Source organism: Lissotriton vulgaris, chromosome 3_1 (assembly GCF_964263255.1).
Source record: "Lissotriton vulgaris chromosome 3_1, aLisVul1.2, whole genome shotgun sequence".
Classification (NCBI taxonomy): Eukaryota; Metazoa; Chordata; class Amphibia; order Caudata; family Salamandridae; genus Lissotriton; species Lissotriton vulgaris.
The window spans coordinates 1,761,005,561-1,761,032,394 of NC_141689.1; positions in this window are offsets into that span (position 1 = coordinate 1,761,005,561).

Here is a 26,834-nt window from a genome sequence, read left to right on the forward strand (position 1 = left end):
AACCTCAATCCACGTTGTGCTCTGCACCCCAAACTGAAGAGACTCACGGCATCATGCTAGCCAGGACCCAGTCTCATTAAAGAACCGCCGCCTGGTTCAGTGGATAAGTTATATGCGGTTTCATCTGATTTCAATATCCACTGGTTTCTGGAACTCTGCTGAGCTGGCCCGGGTAAGCTTTAAGTTGTATCGCAGGACTGGTTATTTATTGCGTATTTATCTTGTGTGACGTTCGTCTGGAGGGTGCAGTACAGACGGGTAGAATGACTTTATTGGCATTATTATATAGCGCAAACACGGCCTAAAAGCATCGTAGCACTTTAAATGAGCACTAGTCACATTACACAAGTTCGGATTCATTTATTTGTTAAACACCGGGAAAATAAGTGATGTGCCCAGAATCACGCCAGGACCCAAACCTGGTTCTCCAGTTCTAAAGTTGCATTAACTGCTCTAGTGCGGCTCGCACAGTTAAGCCCCTCTGCCCTTGATTCTAACGTAGTTACTCATGACCCTGGTGTGTGTAGAGTGGTGAGGGTAGCCATAGAGCTGGCACATGCGCAGTCGTACCCCTGCATCCCAGGAGATCTCACGTGCAAGCCAACAGCAGTATATATTGCACTGCAGGGTGGGCGGCAGTATGTAATGGGGGTGGGGGAGGAGATGTGGGGCTTTCAGTGAGGTGCGCCAAGAACCCTTGATGAGGCATCTCTAAGCCACGCATGTTGTATTGATAGCAGCGCGGAAGACAATTTAGCGCCTAGATGAAATTTCGGACTTCGCATTTTGATTACAGAGCAAGTGACGAGGGTGCGTTTTAGGACGCTCCTCTGTGAAGTAAACCTCCTAGTGGCACGTTTAGGTTAAAAAGAAAGAGTGTGTTGTCCTAACACGCGCAGTGCTTGTTGCTGCCTTCAAGTCTAGGCGCTCGCCCTTTGGTGAGCTATGGTGAAAGGGCTGCTCAGGACTACACAATTTGTTCGTGTGAGGAGAACGGTGACATTACCCAGGCACCAGATTTCGAGACACAAGCACAGGTCTAGCTGAAAACTGACTGGATTAGCGTAAACTGTACAATTTCTTATTTGAAGACGGGTGAAACAAATTTGCTCCTCTTTCTGGCATGCAAGTATGTCATAGATGATGACAACTTCAGTTTACTGCGTTTCGACGTCCTGCAAAAACATGATTTGGGCAGTGTATGGCCTGGGGGAAGCTGGCTGGGGAGGGGGAGGAGAAATGAAAGTAAAGGCTGTGTTTGCGGGGAGAGAGAGGGGAGGTGCTGGTGTGGGAGGAGTGCTGCTATGGCCTGGGGGAAGCTGGCTGGGGAGGGGGAGGAGAAATTAAAGTAAGGCTGTTTTTGCGGGGAGAGAGAGGGGAGGTGCTGGAGCTGGGGAACAGAGTTTATGGCCCAAAAGCGCGTGCCTGTGGCCACGTGAACTTAAAGAAAACCGCAGGAACAAAGCCCTTGGTTTGACGAGGATTTTCAGGACATGAATTCTCGCTCCGCTCAATGCGCTTGCGCGCATTGATAAGTCGCGAGACCTAAAAAAATGTCTGTACTACCTGTATTGCAGTACCAGAGTTTTATATGTAGTTGTAATGGTTTCGAGTTTTCGTTTCTGTCACATAATTCTACGTGAAATTTTTTTCAAAATTGTGTTTTTATTTAGTGTTTAATACTATGTAATTGTATTGCAGTCCTAAAGAAGCACGTGTCGTAAATTCAGAGAAGTCCTAAAAACACAGGGACAGTTTTACGAGCCCCGTGCGCCACATTTGCGCCACCGTTGCGTCACTTTTGTGACGCAGCGGTGGCGTAAATCATGCGCCACGTTGCGCCCATTTTACAACGTGACGCATCTGGGGAGATACGTCATGTTGTAAAGCCCTGCGCCACATGAAACCTGAGTTAGGTTTTATGTGGGTATTCCGGCGCAGGGTGGGCGTTCGCAGGAATGCCTCGGAAAAGTGCCTGAGTGAAATCTACAAGATTTCACTCAGTCACTTTTCCGACGCCGCTGCGTCAAAACCTTGCGCATGCTTGAATCAAGCAGGCGTAAGGCGTGACGCACCATGTTGAGGATAGGCTAGGTTGGAAAAGTGCTGGAGTTGCGTCGCGCCCGAAAGACAACTCCAGCACTGCGCCAACCTAACTCCGGCAGATGCGACACGCATCTGTTTATCCTTGCGCCATGATGCGCCGCACTGTAAATGCGGCGCATCTGTGGTGGCGCAAGGGTAAACTTGCGTCACGCATCTTTCCTGGTGCATCCCTGCTGATTTGTAGGGATGCGCCAGGTAACGTATATCTGCCCCATAACTGTTTTTTTCTACACATCTGAATTTCCTGGGATCCAAAGATTTCTCTGTCATTTGAACAACGCTTGGAGATCCCTTCCAAACATCATCGCTTTAACACATTTATAGCGGAATTATAATGCATTGTAAAGCATTTTCAAGTGACCTCCAACCAATGTCATCGTAGGAAAAAACCACAAGTAAGTAAAATTATGCATACGTTTGTGGAAATTTAGTGAGGGAATCGACCGTAAAGTAGGAAAACGGGTAAAGGGGTTTTGGAAAATAATTTTGAAACTGGAGGGTAGAAAGTAAACATTAAGAAATATAACTTTTCTGCTTTCGTGTGTCTAGAATGAATTTATCACTCTATTTAACAAGCACACTTGCTGTAGCACACACACTAACGCTGAGCATCTACTATACTACTGAAACTATAACACTGCCCCTTTTAACTACAATGGCACAAAGTCTCACCCAAGTCTACCCCCTACGACCTGTGAAAGGGGAAGGATCGAGGTCGCATGACCCTCACCCCGGAAGTGATCTATTTAGAAGTGGGGGTGAGAGGAACGCAATGAGCGAAAATCCCTGTTTGTTGGAGCCTCCCACTCTCTTCCCCTGGAGGAGTGGACGAATGAGCTGTCTACCTACCCTTACATTCCTATTGAAATTACACGGGCCACTACATAGGCAAATGTTTCCTACTTCCTTTGGGGCCACAACCACTGACACCAACCATTCTGAAGATTAAGTCAGTTCAATTATCTTTTGTATAAGCAGTTTGTCTAACTCCTGTTGTAGCGGCTCTCTCACTAAATGTTCCACATTTCTAACCTTGAGGACTACAGGCACTACACCTTCCTTTAATACAACCTTTTAAAAAAAATCAACTAACATACCTAATTCTTCTGTAAAAGCTTGTTGATACTTTCTCACTATAGATTCTTCGTACGTTTTCTTAGGGTTTATAGCTGTCTTTACTTTCAGTGTTTCGACAGTCATAACAGGTTAGGATTCAGAACAATTTCAAAGTCTTTTTTGGGTCACCACCGCAATAATTTGAGTCATAATGTGCTATATAAACACATCAAAACACCACTTCATTCTCAAACTGTGATTCATTTCCTAACCAGAATTTCTGTTCTTTTTCCTTCATATCCTACTGCAGTTATACCCGGTTTAGCCTCTTGTCCCTTCCTACTCTCCATTACTGACAGTATGTATCCTCAGATATTAAAGTATAGAGACTTGCTAAATCTGCTAACACTCTTTTTGGTTGGTCATTCAGGTGAATAATACAGTGCATTTTTCTAGATTATCAGTACTTTTTGTTTCACTTCTTTCTTGACTTCAGAAGTGATTTGCTCTTTAACTCCAGTTAGCAATACCTTTGTTGAATTTCAAAGCATGGGTATTTGGTTTCCATCATTAGTAAGCACTACGTCTTGAATGCTTTCACACATCATGTATTTCTCTTACATTTCTACAATTATGGCAAATTACACTTCTTGTATCACACATTGTGCTGGACACTATGACCAGGTGCCCCACCATGATAACATTTAATGTTCCTGGTTGCTAATTCTCTGATCCTAGTATTATCACTTAGTCTACTTTTCCTCATTTTTCCCACTGAGGAACTCATATCCTGCTTAAGTAGTGTTGTATCCAATTCAGCAATTCCTTTTGCAGATGTGTCAATTTCTTTCAACCACATTGCAGTATGCTCCATCCCCTTCGCTATTTGAATGGATTCTTCTGATGTTGGATCCCTGGTTAATAACCTTTTAAGCTCTTGTTATTAATACCCCTTACAATGATGTCCTTAAAAAGAGAGCATAAATCTTCGAATTGACATGACAAATACAACCCTCTAAAAGCAGGCCCCACATATGAGGCAGTATCTACAACATTTTTGTGCCATAGAGACAAATTGTGATGTTCCAAAACAACTTTAACTTTAGTAATAAAAGATAAATCTAAAATTTTAAGCGACATATCATATACATCATTTGGTTGCTCATGACCCATCCCTGAGAAATTCTGCCTTCTAAGCCTAAGTGACGGAGTAGAATCAATTGTTTTGTTACTAGTCCATATCTTTCACCACATATTGCTAAAATATACGTAAACATTGTTTTCTTCCATTGTTTCCAGGAAATATGTGGATCACATGATGTGGCTAAAGATGTAGGAAATGGCGCCATGACTTGATAAGCCATTGTAAAGTAGTACATGTAGGGAAATGCTAAATAATTAACGGAAATAACAACGCACTGAGGCAAGAATTATTTCTCAAGTGCTGGATGGCTTATGTAGGACATGCATAGTTAATGCACGATTAGAAGAACCTTTGATGAGTGCACAATGCGGCGATCAGTAACTAAGAGCCGTCACAGATGTTTTGTTATCAAATACATCCAGGAGAAAGCATCTCAGAATCAGAATCAGCCTATCCATTACCTTTCACCGAGGGTGGTTGAAAACAAGGAAGATTAAGTGGTGGTAGCTTGTTTTCAGTGTTCCTTTCCTTACATATTCTCCAGGGATGGAAGGATTTTCTTTCTTTCCCCTTCATAGATAACGAGGTCCTGTTGCCACTTAATGTAAAGATAAAGGGAAGCGAGTACCTTAGAAATAACTTTATTCTCATGCAGATGCTTCCAGCTTGTCCAGCTTCTTTAACTCAGCCTATTCATTAACATTTGGTAGGATCACATTCCATTTCCTGTTCCACATTCCACCAGCCTATGAGATAGCTAGGTTCACTTATCTCTACAATGTCTGTTTCCACTCAGCACTGAATGACCTTTAGTCTTGACTGAGGGCCACAAGGAAAACACCACAAATGCCCAGTGCCATGACAGAATGGGAAAAAGACATGGCTTCCACACTCATGTGGAAAAGAATTGGCGAAAGTGCTACTGATGACGCTGACCACCAAAGTGTGCATTGGTACATCTTGCTTGTACATCGTCTTGTATTTACATGTGTAGTGGAGACAAGAAGGTGAAGAAGAGAAGGGTAGATGTGTAATTCTCAAGGTCTACTTGGTACAGGCTACTTTGTCACCCATGAAAATATGGAAGCAAAATAAAGAACCATTGTAGAAAGAAGAATGAAATGCCAAAGAACATGTCAATTTATTACTATATTGTTCTTCAGATCCAGTGTTGGGGGAGCAGCTAGATCCCAGCAATGTTTGTGCTAGGGGTTTTTCTTGGGTTTGAGGCCATATGTAGAGAATATTGAATGTCCATTCCATATACCTGCATAACTACAGGAATATGTAGTACTATGGTATCTTCTGCACAAATTACCTTTTGCCATTTTCTGTCCATGGGACATGCTGTTCCAACTGCACCTGACATCTCATACAATGTTTTCAGACTGAAAAGAGAGATTTCCTTAGGCACTTGCTGTAGTCGGCTTCATGCCACTGTTCAAGTAAACTGTGTCTCAGTGATATACATTTATGGCTTCTACAACAGTTTCCTAATCTGCTCCAACAGGGTGTTCACATGCCTTGGGCCGGAGACATGAACCCAGACCCTTGTCATGGAATGATCTTGTATAATGGTGTTGAGAAAGCATTGCATTTAGTAGTCTATGTGTTAGCTGTCATGCATGTGGGCCACAATGGCTTTCCGGTCAACAGTTATGATGAAAATTCCCAAGTCACAGAGGACAGTCCTGGCCCAGACACCACAGGTTTAGATCTAGTGTTCCTTGTGCCTCAGATATGCAGTGTACAAGCAGGATCTATGGGCAATCAGGACACAGAAAAGTACTAAGAAAGTGACAGTGGACAGGCATACCATAAGTTAACATCAACTAGGGTCAGAGAGAGGGCATCTATGCTGCTGCATGTATGAAATTTGTGATAGCATTACATGCTGGCAACATACCCTACATAAGAAGATATATATATTCAATGAAAAACCCAAAGATTACACCTTTATTATAGTCAGGAAAGCTTTCTTTATCCTTTCTGTACACAACAAACTTGAAATACTAAAACATTGGACATTTTTAAGGGATAGGTATACTTTGAATTTATAATTTATGCACAACATTTACATTAACATAATTTTATTTATTATTTACCAACAAACAAACTTAAAGTACACAAAAATATATATTTCTAAACTCATACTTATACCTGTATTGTATAATTTATACAACAACTTCAATTTATTATAACTTGCACACCTCCATGTACAATGTATTCAGCTCAGTAGCCACACCACATTAACTATAACGTGCGCCTTCTCCATACACTGCTTATACTTACTTTCATAAAGTAATAGGTAGCAGAAAGATACCAAACCAAATAGTTACCTACATCTAAGGATGAAACGCAGAACACAGGCAAAGTGTACCTAAAAACAACATGGCTGCATTTAACTTTTGTAAAGTCAGTCTTTAGTCAATCACATAAGGACTTGTCATCGCTATGAACCACGGTAATTCTGAAATGCAGAGAAATTTAGCAAAAATATCATGACAACAGATATCACTAAGGTAAAACTGTGAAAAATACTTACCCTACGTAACAGTAGTACCCAACAGGATCATCTGCACACAATAATGTATAATACAGCCAAATTTCATGGAGCTCTGTTCAGCCATTTTCGCACTACGTCAAATACAAAAATCTATGAAAAATGCATTGGTGGAAAAATACATTTAGGGACCCAACCCTCTTTTATCTTTGCACCCCCTTGACCATTTACCTTGAAACTTTACATCCTCTGCCAATGTAGGAAAATCTATGGATATTGAAAGTTTAGAGGAGATTCGTCAATTCGTCAAATGGGGGCAGAGTTATTACCAACCAAATATCCAAGGAATTCTCATACCTGGAATCCTAACAATGCTGCTACCACTCTGATATATATATATATATATATTATATATATATATATATATATATATATATATATATATATATATATATATATATATATATAATTTCAAAATTCTATAATTGTGTAATCTGAAAAGAATTCCTGTGACCATTATTATGTGACTCACTTGAATTGTAATGCGATTAATATCTTTATTGATCCATGAAAATGGAGGATTATTTTAAGAAACATGCAGATAAAATCAAAACAAGGAAAGTCAGTAAATTTGCACGTGATTCTGCAGACTATGCCAATGGTCAAATATTCACGTTCGCGCGGAAATATAATGTCACAAAACAACAGCAATTCAGAGGAAAAGGGACCATAGTGCCAAAATCAACATCAACGACTACATCTATGGAGGCACAAGATCAAGTCACAGGGAGTTCTAATTCTGATATCGCTTCTACATCAAGCGAATCAGTGAGCTCAAACGATGATTTAACCACAACTGGTCTCCCAATGCCTATTTTTGAGATAGATGAAGAGCTTGGTTTTTTAGTGGAAGAAAGGTTGCGCACTTTGAGACCACGCCAATAGAACACAACAATACCCGCAGAAACAAAAAAAGACGGGAAAGGAGAAGGAAACGCAAACAAAGGGGGATGGAACAACAAAAAAACAAACCAATCATGGAAGAAGAAGAAATAGAGTTGGGGAGATCCATTGTAAATCTTTCAGACATAACTCTAACAAAAGCGGAACAACAACTTCTGATGCTTGGTCTCAATTTCTGCCCCGAACAGAATTTCAGATATGCCCCCACCAGAGTGGATGTGTATCGTTACATTCGAAAATTAAAACTGAAGAAATTCTTTGCGTTACAAAAATTGAAATCCGCAACAGGCATTGAGACTAATACCAATACTAGCAATACTGAAAATACAGCTCAACTATCAGCCTCTGATGTACCATTTTTTCTTGATATGCATGATCTAGATGGCGCAACTAGCTCTCAACCAATGACTGATGATGGCGAGAAAAGCACACAAAAAATACTAGAAAAAATTAATATGATCCAAAAAGGTGCTGGCATCACGCCATTCAAAGGAAAATCAGATTTTGTCCCCATCATGGCAAAAGATGCGGTAGATGTTTTCCAGGATTGTATAATTGCAGACATCAAAGACTTGTACAAAAAAACTAACAACCAAAAGAAAAAGAAGTACAATGTGCAAAAGGCCAAATATTTTGAACTTGTGAAGAAATTAAAAGACAACCCCACTATTATAATAAAAACTGCAGATAAAGGGGGTAACATCGTCATTCGGCCCAAATCTGATTGCTCTGCAGAGGCACAAAGGCAACTACAAGACCCTGCCTGTTATATCAAGTCAACTAATAAAGAGTATTTAAAAGCTAATGAGAATCTACACAAACTACTTCTAAAATATCGCAGAGAAGGCCTCATCTCAGCAGACGAATATAAATTCATGTACAATGAGCATCCAGTCCTGCCATGTCTCTATTTGATTCCAAAAGTTCACAAAGGGACATCACCGATTCCCGGCAGGCCCATCATCTCCGCCATCAATAGTTGTGGAGAAAATGTGGGCCAGTATATTGACTTCTTTCTACAAGGTTGGGTCAGCAATCTCCCCAGTTTTGTCCGGGATACTACTGACTTTTTGGCCAAAATAGATGATTTAGAATGGCAGAACGACATGTTGCTCATTACTCTTGACGTTGAAAAATTATACACCAGCATTGCTCATCTTGATGGTTTAAATGCAATAGCATATTATCTTGGCCAACGACCTGCTGAACTGTACGAACATAACAAGGTGATACTAGGTTTGATTGAATGGTGTTTAAGCAATAAATATTTTTCATTTGGTAAGGAAATCTGGAAACAACTAAGGGGTGTGGCTATGGGGGCCTGCTTCTCCCCCAGCTATGCGTGTTTACACGTTGGCTGGTGGGAGGAGCGGGTTCTCAAGGCTACACACCAAACATGGGTACGGGAGAAGATTGTAAAATATCTCAGGTATATTGATGACATTTTTATTGTATGGCAAGGGGATGAGTACGAGGCACAGCTATTCATTGCTGAAATCAATGATAACCCCCTCAATTTTAAATTTACTTCTAACATCAGTGCCAAACAAGCAGAATTTCTAGATGTCAAAATATACATAGATGATAATAGCCGTATTCAAACTACCTTACATAGAAAAGCCACGGCGGGCAATACTACGCTCCATGCCTCTAGCCTTCATCCTAAGCACACTATCCACAGCATACCTTATGGAGAAATCCTAAGGCTAAAAAGAATATGCAGTACTGCTGAGGATTTTAAAACGTGTATTTTTGAGTTAAAAGCGCGAATGAAGGCCCGTGGGTACTCAGACCATGTATTCAACCTAGCACTGGCCAACGCTGAAAGTTTCTCTAGAGCCAGTCTACTCTCCAACACTGTAAACAAGAACAAAGCGGTCACTGATGTGACCGAAATAAATGATGTAGACTGCCCTAGATTCATCACGGACCACAGTAGTCAGGAGAATAAAATCAGGCAGATAATCAACAAACATTGGCCTACTGTTCAGACAGATGCTGTTTTAGGATGTATGTTACCTGACAAACCTTTCACTTTCAGGCGGGCACAAAGCATGGGCGCAGTTTTAGACCAGAGCAGCCCTGAATTACAACAGAAACCTAATTGGTTAATATCAGCAGGTTTTCGCAAATGTACAACTTGCAGAGCATGCAAGTTTGGAGTCAATAAAACCCATTATAGAACTCCTTTTTCCACTGTTGATATTCCACTTAAAGGTAGCCACACCTGCAAAACCGAATATGCTGTGTATGTCCTGACGTGTACTTGCGGCCTCAATTATATAGGCAGTACAAAACAGCAAGTGCACGTCAGGATTTTACAGCATATCAGAGCTATTTTACATAGTGACCAGGCATATCCAGTGGCTCGCCACTTTGAGAGCACCCACAATAAAGACCTTAATTGCCTCTCATACTATGTAGTGGCTTCTGTCCCCAAGCCTAGAAGAGGAGGCAATCGGGAGCTCAAACTGAGGCGGCTAGAGTCGAGTTTGATCCTCGAATACTGCAGCAAATGGCCTAATGGTCTCAATAATACCGAGGATCGACGCCACTTTCTTTAAATACTCATTTTAATATCTATATGCAGAGATAAGAAAATTTGTTATCCTAAACAGTATCTTATTGGCTCCCTAGATATGTCAGGTACCCTGTGATCTTGGGAGTTGACCTATTCTGAGGCACTGCACCTTTAAAATATCATGTTCGTATATACTGATGTAAGTGGCTGGTCAAGTTCCTTGTCAGCCACCTTTATGCATATTTCATCATGTTCTGCTCCTTCACTGTATATAGTATTCACTTTTATACTTACATATTCATCAGTTTTAGATGTGAGATTTTTTAGCACTCATTTTACACAGTGTGTCTTTCATTCAATCTTTTTATATGATGATGTATTTAGACTGGTATTAAATGTTTTTATGCATGCTTTTAATATGACAGATAGAAAGATATCAATTCTCCGTTAACGTCAAAATCAGCATTTATGCATTATATACACAGATCAATATCATCATGCACTCACAGCACTTTTTCCTCTTCCCTCTAACTGCATTTTTGCACAGAATACAAGTTACTCCATGAATTGCAGAATGTGATTCAATGAAAATTTGTTATTTGCACTTTCACTTTTTCCCGCTCCCCCATTGTTTACAGGTCGCTAATTTGCACATATGACAATATTTGCATAGGGATTTATCCCAAAATAACTGAATAGGAAACTTTACAAATGTAAATGTTTTTTTAAAAAGAAATGTCTTTTTTTTATTATCAAAAGTAATTTTTTGATGTAAATGTAACTCATGTAGTACATGTATTGTAGCTGGTCATCCATATCGCAGAGTCTTTTCTCTACCTTTATGCTCATGTGACCTGATTGCAAAGTGGCGGGGAGGCGGGCTTCACTGCATTATAAAACCAAAAAGAATTCATTGAGCCAGTGCATGTGAACAAGGGCTTTGTAAGCCCGAAACGCGTCTTGCCCTCGCATTTTCCAACCTTCTTGCATTAAACATCTGTGAATCCTGATTGTGGTCCGTCTCCTACTTGCCTCGTGGGTTCTGAATCGCACTAGGACCTGAAGTGGCGTTCTTGGGAGTTTGTGCAGATATATATATATATAATTTCAAAATTCTATAATTGTGTAATCTGAAAAAATTCCTGTGACCATTATTATGTGACTCACTTGAATTGTAATGCGATTAATATCTTTATTGATCCATGAAAATGGAGGATTATTTGGGCCATGTTTTCAGTTAAAGGAAAATCATTCTATTGTTTTTAAGAAACTGTAGTTGGACTAATGCACACTATCACTTTAAATTGAATGTTTGGTGGGAGTGACTCTATGGTCCACTTGAAGGCAAATTGTAGAAATGCATTGGGCAAAACCTGCACATTCTTCCACAGATAGTGTGTATAATGTAATGTCATATATGAAAAGTAGACAGATTCTCTGACACGTGTCCTATTGTTGTGCCACCTCTCCTTTCAAATGAGGATTTGTTGTGAAGCACAGAGGAGTGAATAAATATATATATGTATGTATATCCAATGAAACCATCTTTATGTTTCAGAGAGTGATATGAGCCACTCAAGACGATGATATGCAGTAAATATTTTATTTTGACTCAATGGGTATTGATCACATGACATGGGAGTGGTCAAAGTGCTTTTAAATGCTTTTACATATAAGCAGTGAAGACAGACACAATGGGCATAATGCCATCAATATAACCACATAAGTAAAGCAAAATCCTAAAAGTGTTTCCATGAATAAATCAAAACACCAGTACATTATTTCAACTGTGTATGCTCTAATCACTACTGTGTGGTTCAACAATTCATCAAATTCATTGTCTTCATATCTGAGCGCAGCTTATACTACAATTATTGAAACCGCATCAGAAAGTGCATAATTGGCCAAATGTTTTCACATTTACAGGTCCATTTACACACCAGTTGATAATTTCAACCCACATATATTCTATTTCAAATAAATATCCCCGGTAACTCATTAAGTCATCTCACTTCTATTAGAGTCATGTCGCTTTCACAGAGTTCCCTGCATTTTCAGGACTAAAAACTGGTTCACTGTCAGCTTTCAATGTCATAATCACAGCTTATGTCTAAATGCCTTGTGGTTCAAATATCCACAAACGTCATTGTTTCATCATTTGCACGTAACTTCATAACATCCTTATTGCCCACATTACCCATTCTATATCTCAAACATAGTCTAAGGTCTCAAGATTTCTAAAACTCCCCAAAAACCACCATGCCTCCAGAATTCAATTCCATTTTGGGCAAAGTGTTTGTGTCTTACTTATCAGATTAATCAAATGTGACACCAATATTACTCCAGCATTCACTGGTTATTTTGCAAGGCTTCTGGCCTTCAGAAAGACCTCCGCACTGTTATGTTATTTGGTATTTCTAAAGCCCCCAGCTACTCCCAGGAGTGTTCCGGCACTAAGAGAAAAGACCACGTAACAGCTAACAGAAAAACACCCAAAGCAGAAAGTGGGGACGTAAAGTTGGAAAAGCCAAGTTTTTAATTTCCTCCTGAAGGTGATGAGGTCCTGTACCTGTCTAAGAGAGGTAGGCTATTCCACATACGAGAGACCACCACTGAAAAGGATCTTCCCCCTACCCGGGACAGCAGGGCCTTTGGAATAGAGGTCAAAAGTTATGCAGACGACCTCAAGGTACATTAAGTTGTATAATGTTGAAATCTTTCCCTGAGGTAAGGGACCCCTATCTTATGCCAGGCTTTAAAGACCAAAATTAATGGTTTGAAATGGATGAGTTTCCAAACCAGAAGCCAGTGTAAGGAAGACAGAAGATGGGTCGTGTGTGTCCTGGGTCCTGCCAGAAAGTTGGCCCTGGCCTCCACATTCTGGACCACCTGCAAACGGCCAAGTAAGTAATCCGGGAGGCCCAGGTACAGGGAGTTAACATAGTCCAATCTTGAAACCACCAAAGCCTGGACTACTGTTTTTCTGTGAGAGACTGGGAGCAGGGGGAGAAAGTTCCTCAGCATTCTCAATACTTTAAATCAGGTCCTGGCCACCGATTGAATCTGAATCTCCAATTTGACTCCAAGATTTTTCATTATGGTAACTGATGATATGGGGGGAGACATGTCTTGCAGCCACCAATTGAGTTGAAGAAGATAATCTCTGAATTTTCAGTGTTACACTTCAGTTGGTTTTGTCTAAGCCATTAGAATACCTCTGAGAGACAAGTGTTGATCACATTGCCTTTGAACTCAACACCCTTGTCGCAAGTGAACAACAATTGAGTGTCGTCCGCATACCATACTATTTTGGCAACATACTTCTCGGCGAGGCATGCACTCATCCAAACATCCCTGCTGTACATTGATACAGTGCTGGGGTGTATTCACCCAGCAAACCCTGGCTGCTTCACATTGTCCTACAGTCAATAAGGCAGGAAACCTGACATTCTCCCCACCCGCAGGCGGGTATTCAGCCCCTATTCCACTGCTGCCTCATGCCAAGCACTTTTAATATGCAGCCGATGGGCGTTTTTTTCAACACAGTGCTTCCAAAGCCACTTGACACTGAAGACGCCCATCCAAGTGGGTCGGGGTTTGCATAAGGGTGTCACTGCAAATATGTCCATTGAAACTCGCCCTCAAGTTTTAGAAAGAGAAACAAGTCACTCCAGATGATGATATGCAGTAAATATGTTATTGCAGTGAATAATTCATAAAAGTCGTTTCAACCCAATGGGTCTTGATCACATTACACATGGAGTGGTCAAAGAGCTTTTAAATGCTTTTACATATATACAGTGAAGATAGACACAATGGGTATAATGCCACGAATATTACCACATAAACAAAGCACAATTGTAAAATAGTTTCCATGCATAAATCCATACACCAGTAAATTATTTCAACTGTGCATACTCTAATCACACATGACTGTTCCCAATGAATTACTGCATTAGCTTTCTTCAAGGTCATGTAACAAATAGAAAAACAAAGGTTATACATCAGTTATAGTTAGGAAAACTTTATTTAGCTTTAGTATACAAACTCAAGTTAAGCTCCACAAGCAATAGAAATTCTACAGATATAGTTATCTCTTTATTTTATGATTTATGCACCACTTACACACTTATTACTACCTGAATTGTGCCAAACACACCATAAAAAACATAACCATTACAAATGTATAACTTATACTTACCTTTTAATAACATTAACTATAAGTGTCTCTTTCTCCATGCACTACCTACACCCTAGGATATTACCTAAGTTACAATATGTGAAATCATTGCAGTAAATAAAACACTTATGACATCAGAAATTATATTATTAGCTAAAACACAGTGCATGGTACAGTTGCAAGTTATAGTTAATGTAGTGTGGCGAGTATGGTGACAAGACAGTGTACGAAATTGAAAGGTGGTGTGTAAGTATAAATATGAGTTTTAAGTATGACTTATAGTAGTATGAAAGCAGTGCGTAACTGATACATTCTAAAGATAAGTATAAGTTGTGAACTTGTGGCGGTTGTGTTGTTTAAGGTGGGCTTGGCACAAATAAGATAATATGTGCATAAGTGGTGCATAAATGATAAAAAATAAGAGATAGCTGGTACTGTAGAATTTCCAATGTTTGTGGAGCTCAATTTGGGTTTGTGTACCAAACCTAAAAAAACGTTCCTAACTATAATTGAAGTGTAACCTTTTTTTTGTGTTTGAATTGTAATGGTTTTTCCAATGTTCGTAACAATTTTGTAATATTCGTCCAGTTTAGTGAAGTGGAATGTTAATAAGTAGAGTGTAGTACAAAATAGTGTTGGACAGTATATTGTGGTATAGTGAAATGGAGTAAAGTGGAATGACGTATAACGGAGTACTGTATAGTGGAATGCTGTACAGTGGAGTGGAATACTGTGAACTCGGATACAATAGAGTGGTGTTTATTGTAGTGGCATAGAGTGTAATGGTGTACAGTGCAGTGGTATACAGAGGGATAGCATTGAGTGGTGTGTGGTAAAGTGGATTGATGTCCTGTAAATATTATAGAGCGTATTTATGTACACTGTAGTGGTTTAGAGGGTGGTGCTATACAGTGGATATTGTACAGTTTAGGAGCCTATATTGGAAGCACGTGTCCTGAAAGTGCGTTGGAGTAGTTTACATTTGAGTGTGTTACAGGGGAATGGTATCAAATCGAAAAACTTACACTGGAGTGTGGTATACTGGAGTTCTAGAGTGGAGTGGGTTAAAGTTGAGTGGTGTACAGTGGGCTTTTGTAAAGTGTAGTGTGGTACGGTGTTGTGAAGTTAAATTGCGTAAAATGGAGTTGTGTATCTTGGAGTGCGGTACAGTAAAGTGGCGCTAAGCGGTATAGTGTAGACTACAGTGGGGTACAGTTTAATACAATACAGTGCAATAGCGTATAGTGGAGTAGCATAAACTAAAGTGCGATAGAGTTCAGGACCGTAGAATCTGGTAGTGTTTAGTGTTATAAAGTTTAGTTTAGTGGTGTTAACTGTTTAGACATATATAAGAGTGCTATACAGTGGAGTAGTATACAGTACAGTGGAGTCCAACTAATTAATTATAGAAGCGTAGAGTGTAGTCATGTACACGGAAGTGTAGTTTAAGGGAGTGGCGCAGAATGTTGCTTGTAAAACTACATAGCATACAGTTGATTGTGGTACAGTGCAGTGGCATATAGTGAATTTCAGTACAATGCAGTGGCTTAGAGTGTAGTAGCAGAGCCTTGAATATAGTACACTCCAGTAGTGTAGCATTAACTGGTCCATAGTGGAATAGCATGTAGCGAAATATCATAAAATGGAGTAGGGTACAGTGGAAAAGGTTCCAGTTGCAAGCAATACAGTTTAGGGGCATCCAGTAAACTGGCATACACGAAAGTGTAATAAAATACATTGTGGAACAGCATAACAGTGTAGAGTATAGTTGTGCACAATGTACTGGTGTACAGTCCAGTAGAGTGGAGTAACGTACAGTGGAATAGCATCGAATGTAGTGGCGTATACTGAAGTGTCATAAAGTGGAGTAGCATACTGTAAATTCTGTTCAGTGGAGTGGCATAAACTAACTAGTTAGACAGTGGAGTCAAAATATTTACTATAATATGCCATTGTTGTAGGGGGTCCCAAAAGATGGTTACATTTAATACATGTTGCTTAATTTGTTTCAGTGTGTGTTTTGCAAAATCCGTCATTTGGAGTGAGTGGAGTGGGTTTGGAGACACTGCTTATCTCAGAACTAGCCAATAAACATCACTTCTTCCATCAGCGGGTGACCCAAGAGGAGACTGGTGTGGGTGAGCATGCACAGCCCCCGGGTGGAGCACTGTGGAAGACACCCCAGACAATGGGTAGGCACTCGCTGAATCTCAGTTTCAAGGCAGAGTGGCTCACAGGGTGCCAGTGTAGCAGAGCGGTTGTCCCAACAAGGTGTAATCTTGATCACTGGAATGCCTACTGGTAGGGGTCCTGTCCTCGACTGTTCTCTTATATTTCAGAGCCCACAGTCCAAGTCGCAGCCCAATCTGGCCATGTGTCCAGGGGTCCAGGCGAACACACAGGAGAGAACCTCCAATGTCTCAGTGTCGCTGAGGGGGACTATACTGTTTGCGATTGTAATGGGGCAGAGGGCAACTATTGAGGAGTCCAACACCTGCCCCCTGCCAACAGTTTCAGGGAATATGCTGCAATAAATGAAGGGCTCCCTACCGCACTGGGCCCTGCTTGTTCACCAGAAGGAGGGTAGTGGACCTAGTCTGGAAGTCCAAACTTCTCTGGGATGATTAGGTGGCCACTGTAGTAGGTTCAGATTTTAATTACCTGCCAACCATTTGAATAGATTCTTCAAACTCCAGTCTCTTACAACACAAAAGAAACCCCCCGAAAAATCTTAGTGACCTTTGCACATGTTTAGGTTTATTTGATGCAAGGAGGCAAAGGAATAAAAATATTAAATCTAACACCTGCTTTTCAATTTAGATCAGAATCAAACATTGATTTTTTCTCTTCCTAGACTTCCTGATATATTGAATAAACATAATTCTGCAGGTTTTTCAGATTATTTGGCAGCTGTTTCACAATGTAAAATTTGGATACCCTCTAAACCGTACAGCTGGGTCACTTATAAAACACTGCTTTTGTCAGAGAAATAAAAACAACAAACAGAGATATGAAGCATTATTCGTTACATGAGGCCATGGTTGCTATCTCTTTACTGTGGAAAGCTGTCAGGGCCACAATTAAGGGATGTTTATATCACTAAGTACACACCGAATCATAAAAGAGAGGTTATAAATTGAATGAGATTTAGATAAGGCATATCAGGCATTCTTCTCAGATAATTCCAAGCTTACAATTACAAAACGTCTGAATGATGAAAAAAATAAGATCAAGCATGAAATCTATGAAGAAGATGAAATAGTTGGTATTTTCTTTACCTTGGATCTATAAACAAATAAATATATTTTTGCCTACATTGAAGGCCAGATTCTGATAATAGTGGAGTCAGAGCTGCTAAGTTTATCTCTTGAATAAACAAATCTATCTCCCACGCCCAAAGTTTCTTAGTTAAATGTGGTTCATTATATAAAGTTGTGTAATAATGTGAAAATATTGAGAAATGATTACACAACATTATATAATGAACAACAGTTACATCAAAAACTTTGGGAGTAGGAGATAGATGAGTTTATTCAAGAGATAAACTTAGTAGCTCTGACTCCAGAAGTTGGCATTTTAACCATAAATCATATAGTAGAAGCTAGAATTAGATAAATTATAAAGTAGCTGCCAAGTATGAAAGTGCAGCATTTTACAAAGACCTTTGTAACCTAACTGGTCAAAACCCTAGGGGTCATACTTAATAAGCATGGGCGAATTTTGCGAATCTGGCGTTCACAAATTTGCCTATTCGCGAATTCGCAATCCGCAAAATCCGCGAACTCTCGCGAATTTGCGGATTTTATTTTGTGTTCGCAAGGGTTTCTGCCAGTTCGCGAGGGTTTTGAACCAGTTCGCAATTGCGAACTTGCTTGTCAGCTTGCAACGGACGCGACTATGTTGTTTCTACGTCTGGTTCATCATCACAGGCTCACAGTACCCTCTGCTTCACCACGGCCACCCTCTGGTTCACCCATGCCACCCTCTGGTACATCACTGCCACCCTCTGGTTCATCACTGTAGATTATGGGGGGGAAAGCAAGCACACCTGCCCTGCTTTAACTGACATGAATTAATTTGGGGTTGATTTATTAATGTGTCACTGAATTTAAACTTCTAGTCTGGCACCTGCTTCCTTATCTGTAATTTGCTTTCTGTTGCAGTGCAATTGTTTTTCCCAGGACCTTTGTGGCCTACTTGTAGCCTACTTGTAGCTATTCTATGCGCCTGCTGTGAGGGTCAGAGCAGGGTCATAGAATAGTTGCAAGTAGGCAACTGAACTCTGGAGGGGCCCCTCAGGAAGCACTACAGGGGATGGTTACCGATGATGAGTTTGAACTTTTGCACCTGCTGAGTGCTTTCAGTTTTGCAAAACTTGTTTTTCTGCAATTTCGAGGGATTCGCTGGGCCCGAATTTGCGGGAGATCGAATTCGGAAGTCGCAAATTCGTGCGAATATGCGATTTGTTTTTTTGCAGCGTGTTAGTTCGCAAGGTTTTGTGCATTTTAGGGAGCCGCTTGTAGCGCAACGGCGCAAAGTTACCCTCACGGTAGGTGATCCGGGAGCGCCGGATGCGGTGGGAGAAGGTGTGCCGGGCCATGTACCAACACTCTCGGGTCCAGCGCACCTACAACCAGGCCACCCACCGTTGGACGGATCTCCTGGACTGGGAACGCGATCTGCTTGACCTGCTCGGCCTTGAGATCCCCGGGCTTGGTGAGTAGTAGTAGCTATTTCTTTACTACTCTGTTTTCTCCTGCTCTGTGTGTTATTATCTTGCACATTTTTCTTTTTTACCAAGAGCAATAATGCTGCTGATTACATTGTAGGTAAATTATATTTCAAAATCTTCTGTGCATTTCAGGTGCACTGCTCTCCTTCTCAGTAGCGCTGCTACTATGCTTATTTGTTTTCGATTTTGTGTTCCTTTCATTGGCCTGTGAAATTATGCATGAGTGTAGTTTAAAGAACTGCGTAATGCTAGACACTAAGGGTCAGATTTTTAATTACCGGTGCATCCCTGCAAAGTAGCAGGGATGCGCCAGTAATTGTGCGCCACGCCACCACCACCCATGGTGCGCCGTATTTACAATACGGCGCACCATGGGCCCAAAACGTCACCGAAGCGTTACGCTTCTGTGCAGTAAAGGCGGCGCATTGCTGGAGTTGCGTCGCAATGATGGCACAGCTCCAGCAATGCTCTGGGGTGCCCTATCTCCCCAATGCTGCGTCAAGCCGTACGTCTGCTTCAAGCAGGCGCAGGGTTTGAGTCACGCATCATTGTCCTCAGAGTGACTGATTGAAATCTTGTAGATTTCCCTCAGCCACTTTTAGGATGCGTTCCTGCGCAGGAACGCCCTCCCTTGCGCTGGAACACCCCCTGATGGCGCAGGGCTTTACAACATGATGCATCTCCCATATGCGTCACGTTGTTAATATACGCCGCACCATGGCGCCTCCTTTGTTCTGCAGCTGCGTCACAAAAGTCACGCAACAATGGAGCAAAAGAGCCGCAAGGGGCTTCTAAATCAGCCCCTACAGACTCAAGTCCAGTCCTACCTTTGTACACCTGGCAATAAGAAGAAATAGTGGTGGTGGATTGATAGTTGAGTATTTTAATGACTGGTTAATGTAGTAGGAAACTTTTTAGTGTTGTCGCTGATCTGCAATCACGATGGACTTTGTCTGTCACTTCGCATGCTGCGAACTGCTGCCTGCCAGTCCTAGGTGAACCTTTTTAGTAGTTCGTTTAGTGAGTTACTTAACTTTCCAAGTCGACGGTCCGCAAATCAAGCAATACTAATATCGTAGTAAATACTACTGGTGGGGTTTTTCGGAAATCAGAAAAGGCAGGCGCACTACCTAGTGTGAAACGTCAGAGTATGGAGAAACTGGTGATCACGACGTGATGCGGAAAGGCGAACGGAGAAGACCCCTTAGCACACAGTTTTGGATTGCAGTTGTCTCATTTTGGCTCTACACTGTGTACTTTGTTGTGATTTGACTATATCCTCTCTGTACCTTGTATTTGTGTGTGCGAGGGCATTGTAGCTTTACTAATATCGTAGTAGACCACATGACATAGGTCAATATATCCCGTGGAATACTTGTTCATTTGCTATTTCGCCAAAATATTTTGTTATTGTTCTTTTGAAATGTTTGATTTGGTTGACAAATATCATCCATGTTTTCTGGTCTTTCTTTCTTTCATGCTGTACATCAGCTCCCCCCAGGGGCAAGAGGGCATTGGAGGAGGCTGCTGCTGAACAAGGCCAGGATCGGTCAGGCGAGGGCTCCTTTGCTGGCCTCGGTAAGTTTTAATTTTAATATAGAGTACCTATTTTTTCCTAGCGTTCCTCATTCGATTTTTTCTAAATCGTCTTTGATCTTCTTTTAGACTGTATCTAAATTCTTATCCTGCCGCGACTATGACTCCCGGTGGTATTACTAGATTATTCTTATTAGTCTGTCTGTGTAGCTAAGTAAGATTGCACATTTGGCAATTCCATTGGACTCCCATTCTAGTCAGCAATAGCTCTATGCACTGAGTGCAGTCCTCTGGGATTGTCCATAATGTCTTTTCAAGTCTTCTAAATGTTTATGCTTTGACAATTGCCAACAATAAAAAGGTGAATGACAACCAAGAAAGAATAAGATACTACTTTACTTTTGGTTTGGATAGGAGGACAATCCATTCTACTACTGTTGCAGGGACAAATCTGCACAAACAGAACTATGGACACTAAATAGTGCATTGTTTATCAATTATAATAGACGCAGGTAAACTTTCCACATACCTCAGTGATATCAGACTTTGAAGAACCCCCAATCTCCTTACTGACTAGATAGTGTGGCAGAGTCATTTAGCTCCCGAATTCATCGATGATTGATCCCCAATGATGATTATCCAACGCAGTACAAGAGTACGGAGTCAGAGTCCAGAAGTGTCAGAGGCACGGACTCATGCTTGCAAATTGCAAAACCTTTTGCTCATTCACTCATGACCAAAAACCACAGAGTCTATTTAAGTTTTAAAGCTTTATTAAAAGTTAAAATATTTATTAAAATCAAGCTTGTCATAAAACATAAACGGTTGATTAAAAATGGAAAAGTGCTTATACTCATTTTTTATTTCACACATTTATTGTGGGCGAGCCAAGCCCTCACCTGGTTTGAACTTTCATTTTTCTTTTTGGTGCGGAATCATTGGTCCCTTCGTCCTAATGATTTGTTCTTAGAAGTGAAGCTTCTGACTGTTATGAGGAAAATGGTGCGTGTTAAAAAGCAAGCATTCATCAGTTGTGCCAAATAAAGCTGCAAGACAACACCCTTCCCTGGAAAAAGGGACATTTTTACTTTAGAGTAGACAGTCACAATTTATTAGATTGGTTTCTGTATTCACATTTCTTCATTCCTAGACAAAATACTAGTGAGTGGTGTATGTCTATGTCATCTAACATTTTTAAATGTACTTTGTAGGTGGAACATCTGGTGCTGGGCCCAGCGCGGAGGTGGAAGGAAGCTCTGGGGAGGAGGCGGAGCAAGTGCCGGACCAAACTGCTGTGCGGGTTGCCACGGTAGTGGCGGGCAGTGGTAAGCTCTTATATTCCTTACTTATTGAGATTGCAGACTGCATAGTGTGTTGCTCCCCGTGAGAAAACGTAAGGTTTGTCCAGATGAGAGACATGAAGAAGAATGATTGACATTTAGGGGCCTATTATGATGGCGGACGGTCCTGAGTCCGTCCGCCACCATAGAGTAGGAGGGACCGTCCGCAGGGGCAGCGGCGGTCCCTCCGTGGTAATTAGGATGTGACCGCCACCCTGGCGGTCACCTCCTGTATTTTTATTATTGCGGCGGGTGCTGCTTGAAGCAGCAGCCGCCGCAATGATAAAAATGTAAGTTGTGCATTTGCATGCACAAAGCGGCAGCCACCGCGCGGTGCCTGCCGCTTTGTGCAGGCAAATGCAGGGGGGTACCATAGGTACCCCCCATGTGACCCCCCACGCCCCCTTCACCTCTGGGGCCCCGCAACGGGCCCCCAAACAAAAATCTGTATGCGTTTGCACGTCGGAAATGCCGCCGTGTAAAGGCATGTTCCTCCAGACATCCTAATATGGCTGGCGGTGTCTGATAGACACTGCCAGCCATGTTAGTGCTTTTCCGCCGTGGACGGGAGGCGACCGTGGCGGAAAAGCTGCAGACTGAAAAATGAACCCCCAGCCATCCTAATCTGGCGGGGGTCTTTTTCAGTCCGCTGCGGATTTCCCACATCCTCCGGGCCGGCGGTGGATTCTGTCGGCCCGGAGGATGCGGGAAATCCGCAATCCTAATCTGCCCCATAGTTTGAATGGATGGATGCCTGGATCATGGTACTATCTGACTCTTAGATAGCATATGTGTATCTAGAGAGAGTAGACGGTCACTGGATGAACTAAGTGTTACTTTGAAGAGCATGTAACACCGCACCCGCACGTCCGTCCCCGTGTAGGAAAGGCAAGGAAAAGAAGTTGTAATTTTGTCCGAATACTACCATGAATAGTAGCAGTAGTTTGTATTGCAAGCACAGCATATATCCGGCTATTACGATGGCCACTCACTACCTCTGTTAATAAGTTTAGTAGAACTCGGTCATTCATGTATGGATGTATCACTGTTCACTCAATAAAAAGCAAAGCACCTAAAGTCATCCCATATGTAAGTAAATACATACCATGTGCAGTGATAGATAATCAGATTATTTATCTTCTTCATTTTCCTTTTCTAGTATTCATTGGCACTGTAGGGTGAAAGTTAAATTAATTAAGCAGTAGCCCTTGTAACAGAGTATTCTCAGTGCCACCCGTAATAGAAAAGTAAGAGCATCACCACCTGCATGTACTGGACTGGTACAGTAACGCAAGTCTGTTTCACTCATCATGGCGGGCGTCTATTTTCCTTGGGTACAAGCTGACTGCGCTGGCATTATGCCGGCTTGCAGAAGTTAACGTACCAATTTTGCTAAACAAGAGAGAAGAAGAAGAATAAGACTGGTGTACTGTCATAGTCGACTCTAATGGAGTGAGTCCATAGTGCTCGTAGAATTGATTCCTCAAACTCCCACTAATGTTAGAGCAAGGGTGAAGAAGTGGGAGGTTAGATAGATACTGGCCACAATAGTTATGTACTGCACTTGCAAGTTGCTAGTTCTACTGTGACACAACTTTCTGCTGAATCATTTTTTGTTCATCTTAAAGAGCATTGGTTACAGACTATGTCTTTCTTTCTTCATATAGATGCTCCTTCCAAACCAACCCGGAAGGAGCTGGCTAGACGGGCCCGGCAACGGAGGCTGGAGGCCACGGTCGCTGAATATCGCTGGATGGTGGCCCAGGAGGAGGGGGACATGCAGTCTACCACAAAATCTACCGGGACAGCTGCATCCTCCTCCGCGCTCCCTGGGTCACCCAGACGGCGCAGGTCTCCAGCGGTACGGAGCCGGGGTACCGCAGCCACCCGCCACCGCCGAGCAAAGAAATCAGCTGCCCCCCACAGCAGTTGCAAGAAACGCATGCACCGCCTTTCCCTGAGGGATTCCTACCTCGAGCAGGAGCTGCTCAACACGAAAACCCTGCTCGAGACCCTCCGCAAGGAGCATTCCGACCTGGCCCGGAAATTCAACAGCAGCAGCCAGCAGTAGGAGGAGACTGTCCCTTGCCCCCTTTTTAAAGACTTCTGGGGGGTGGGAATTGGGAGTTGGGTTTTTTCACTTTTTTGGACTTTTCACGGACATTCCTTGGGGTTAGGGAGTGGGGGTGGGTTGGGTCTTGTGGGAGATTATTTTTGTCAGGAATATAAATATACTTTAAACTTTATCTTAGCATACGTGTTTTTTTTACTGCTTTTGAGGCTGGTGGGTGGGGGTTTAACAGTAACTTTGTTTTGGTGACACTTAAGTGGCATCTTGATTCAAGTTGTGTAATTAATTGCCCAAATGTTTTCAAAACTAAGTGCCTCTCACAGAGTAAGTGAATTCAATAGTCCTAGGACTTTACTAGTACTAGCGTCAGTCTCTCGTCTCTCCTAATACTCCATTATACTTCCTCCCCCCCAAACGCTTATCTTACCTGTAATTTGTGTTTGGAAATAGGGCTAGGCACAGGGCTGGCTGCACGGCAAATGGCGATTAAGGTTGGCAAACCTGGGTGGATGAAATGTCATCATTGCTTTGGTACTAGTGGTGTTACACAGTGGCAGTTGCAGCATCTGAAAAAAGAGAAAATGAAACCTTGTTTGTCCTTACCGTGGCATTAGAACGGTACGATAGAGAATATAGCAGGTGACAGTACACTAGAACAGTGCCACAATGTAGCCTAACAAATGGTAAAGTATTGAAAGTATAACTAGTACTTGCGTTGAACTTCTTTGACATTGGCTACTACTACAAGAAATAGTACTGAAGGTGAAGGGCACAGCAGCGTAATAATTTGCCACTTCTAGGAGGAGGATGTTCTTGATGACCTATCAAGTTGATGGCGGCATGGCACACATGAAAATCTGCTTTCATTTGCCAATAGTGACTGAGTGTGAAGCTGAGTAAGTATAGAATATATCCTCGGATTCCTTCACCAGGCTGTTGCTATGACCTTATCCTCCCCAGCAAGTGGGTGGAATTATTCCTGTCATTTAGTCACACATCAATCAAAACCACACAGCCCGGGGGAAGAGGGTTAGGGTTTGTAAAATGGATGGGAATGGGGGATTTTGGGAAAGTTTTTTTGAGAGAAGAAAAAAAGCACAGCATGGACAAACAATAACTGAAGATAAAGAAATCTTTGGGTACAAAGCTAACCATAAATCTTTTAAGTGACATAAAGGAAGTGCATGCACTACTGCATGCATGGTTTCTGAAAAGTAAGTAGTACTTTCGACAACCGTGAATGACAGAATGCGACAGTACAGGGCTGTAGCGTTTTCACTTGCCTATCTCTGCACTCAGAGAAACACTTCTTACATTAAATTAGGTTTAAAAAATAGCCAAAGTAAAACCTATAGAATGGCTGTAGGGATCAATTTAGAAGCAGAGAGAGATGCAAGAAATGCAGAGTTACACTCATAGAAGTTCACAGCAATAACATTACTTAAAAGATAATTAGAAAAGAACGGATACTGTGTCTGTATGTTGTTGTAGTTGTCCTGTTGAATTTGGTAAGTAAGTTGCACGCATCAAACCATTCCTCTTATTAGCGGCACTCCTCCATTCCAGCTGACGCTCCGTCCATCAATGTTGGTGACCAAAAGACACCCTGTCCACTGCCTGCCTGGCGGATGCTGAATTGCGGCTCGCTAATGTGAAGCCTGACTTCATCCTTTTTTTCCCATTGCACAGACTGAAACCCGGCCTGTAATTATTGATGTAAAAACAGGAAGTGATATTAGAACACCACTGACAAATAAATATAAGGTATGTACGCTGTGTAGTGCAAAAAGTCACACTTTGAGTTTCCTAATAGACAGTACAATATTTTTGAAAGTGCGTACTCTGTCTGAGTCTCCTTTTGAAGGATAAATAAGTATGGGCAAATTAATTTACCAGATCTTTCCCCTCAAGCTAGGTGTACTGTAAACTGTTTTTTAGAACAAAATTAGACCTTCCCAGCACTGCTCCCACCCAGACCCTTACTAAAGCCAGTCCCAAAAATGTAGAAGACCCCCAATCAGATCTCAAAAAACGAGGCCTAGTAGAAAACTGGTAACAAAACGTACTTTGAAAGTAAAAGTAGGCCCAAATCCCCCCTTACCCACCGTGGATTGTATTCAAACCACTTGCAAGCAAGCAAAAGTATCCATACCCAGCATCGCTCCAAGACTCGCAAACCCCCCCACAAACAGCCCCCCACCCAAACACATGCAATACAAATACTGCTAACCCTAACGAGCCCTAAGTTAAGAATAGTGGCAAACGCTTTCTTTAACTATGCCAAATCCCCCCTTTCCCACCATGGATTTTCTTCAAATCACTTGCAACCAAAATTACACATTCCCACGAGTGCTCTAAGACCCCAGAACTCAGTTGCAAAAATCTAGAACACCCCGAAACACATGCAATCCTGCTGCTAGGGCTAACCCTATCGAACCCTAAGTTACAAAAAGTGCCAAAAAGCTTTTCCGCATGGATTTTCTCCAAACCAGTTTTATCCGGTATTAGACCTTCCCAGCAATGCCCCAAGACCCGCCAACCCACCCGCAAAAGAGCACAACACCCCCAAACAGCCAAAAAGGAAAATCTCATACTTACAATATTTTTTGGCCTTCTGTCCAAACGCCACGTGCAGCTAGGTCATAACTCCCGTTTTCCACCATGGATTACCTGAAAAGCAAA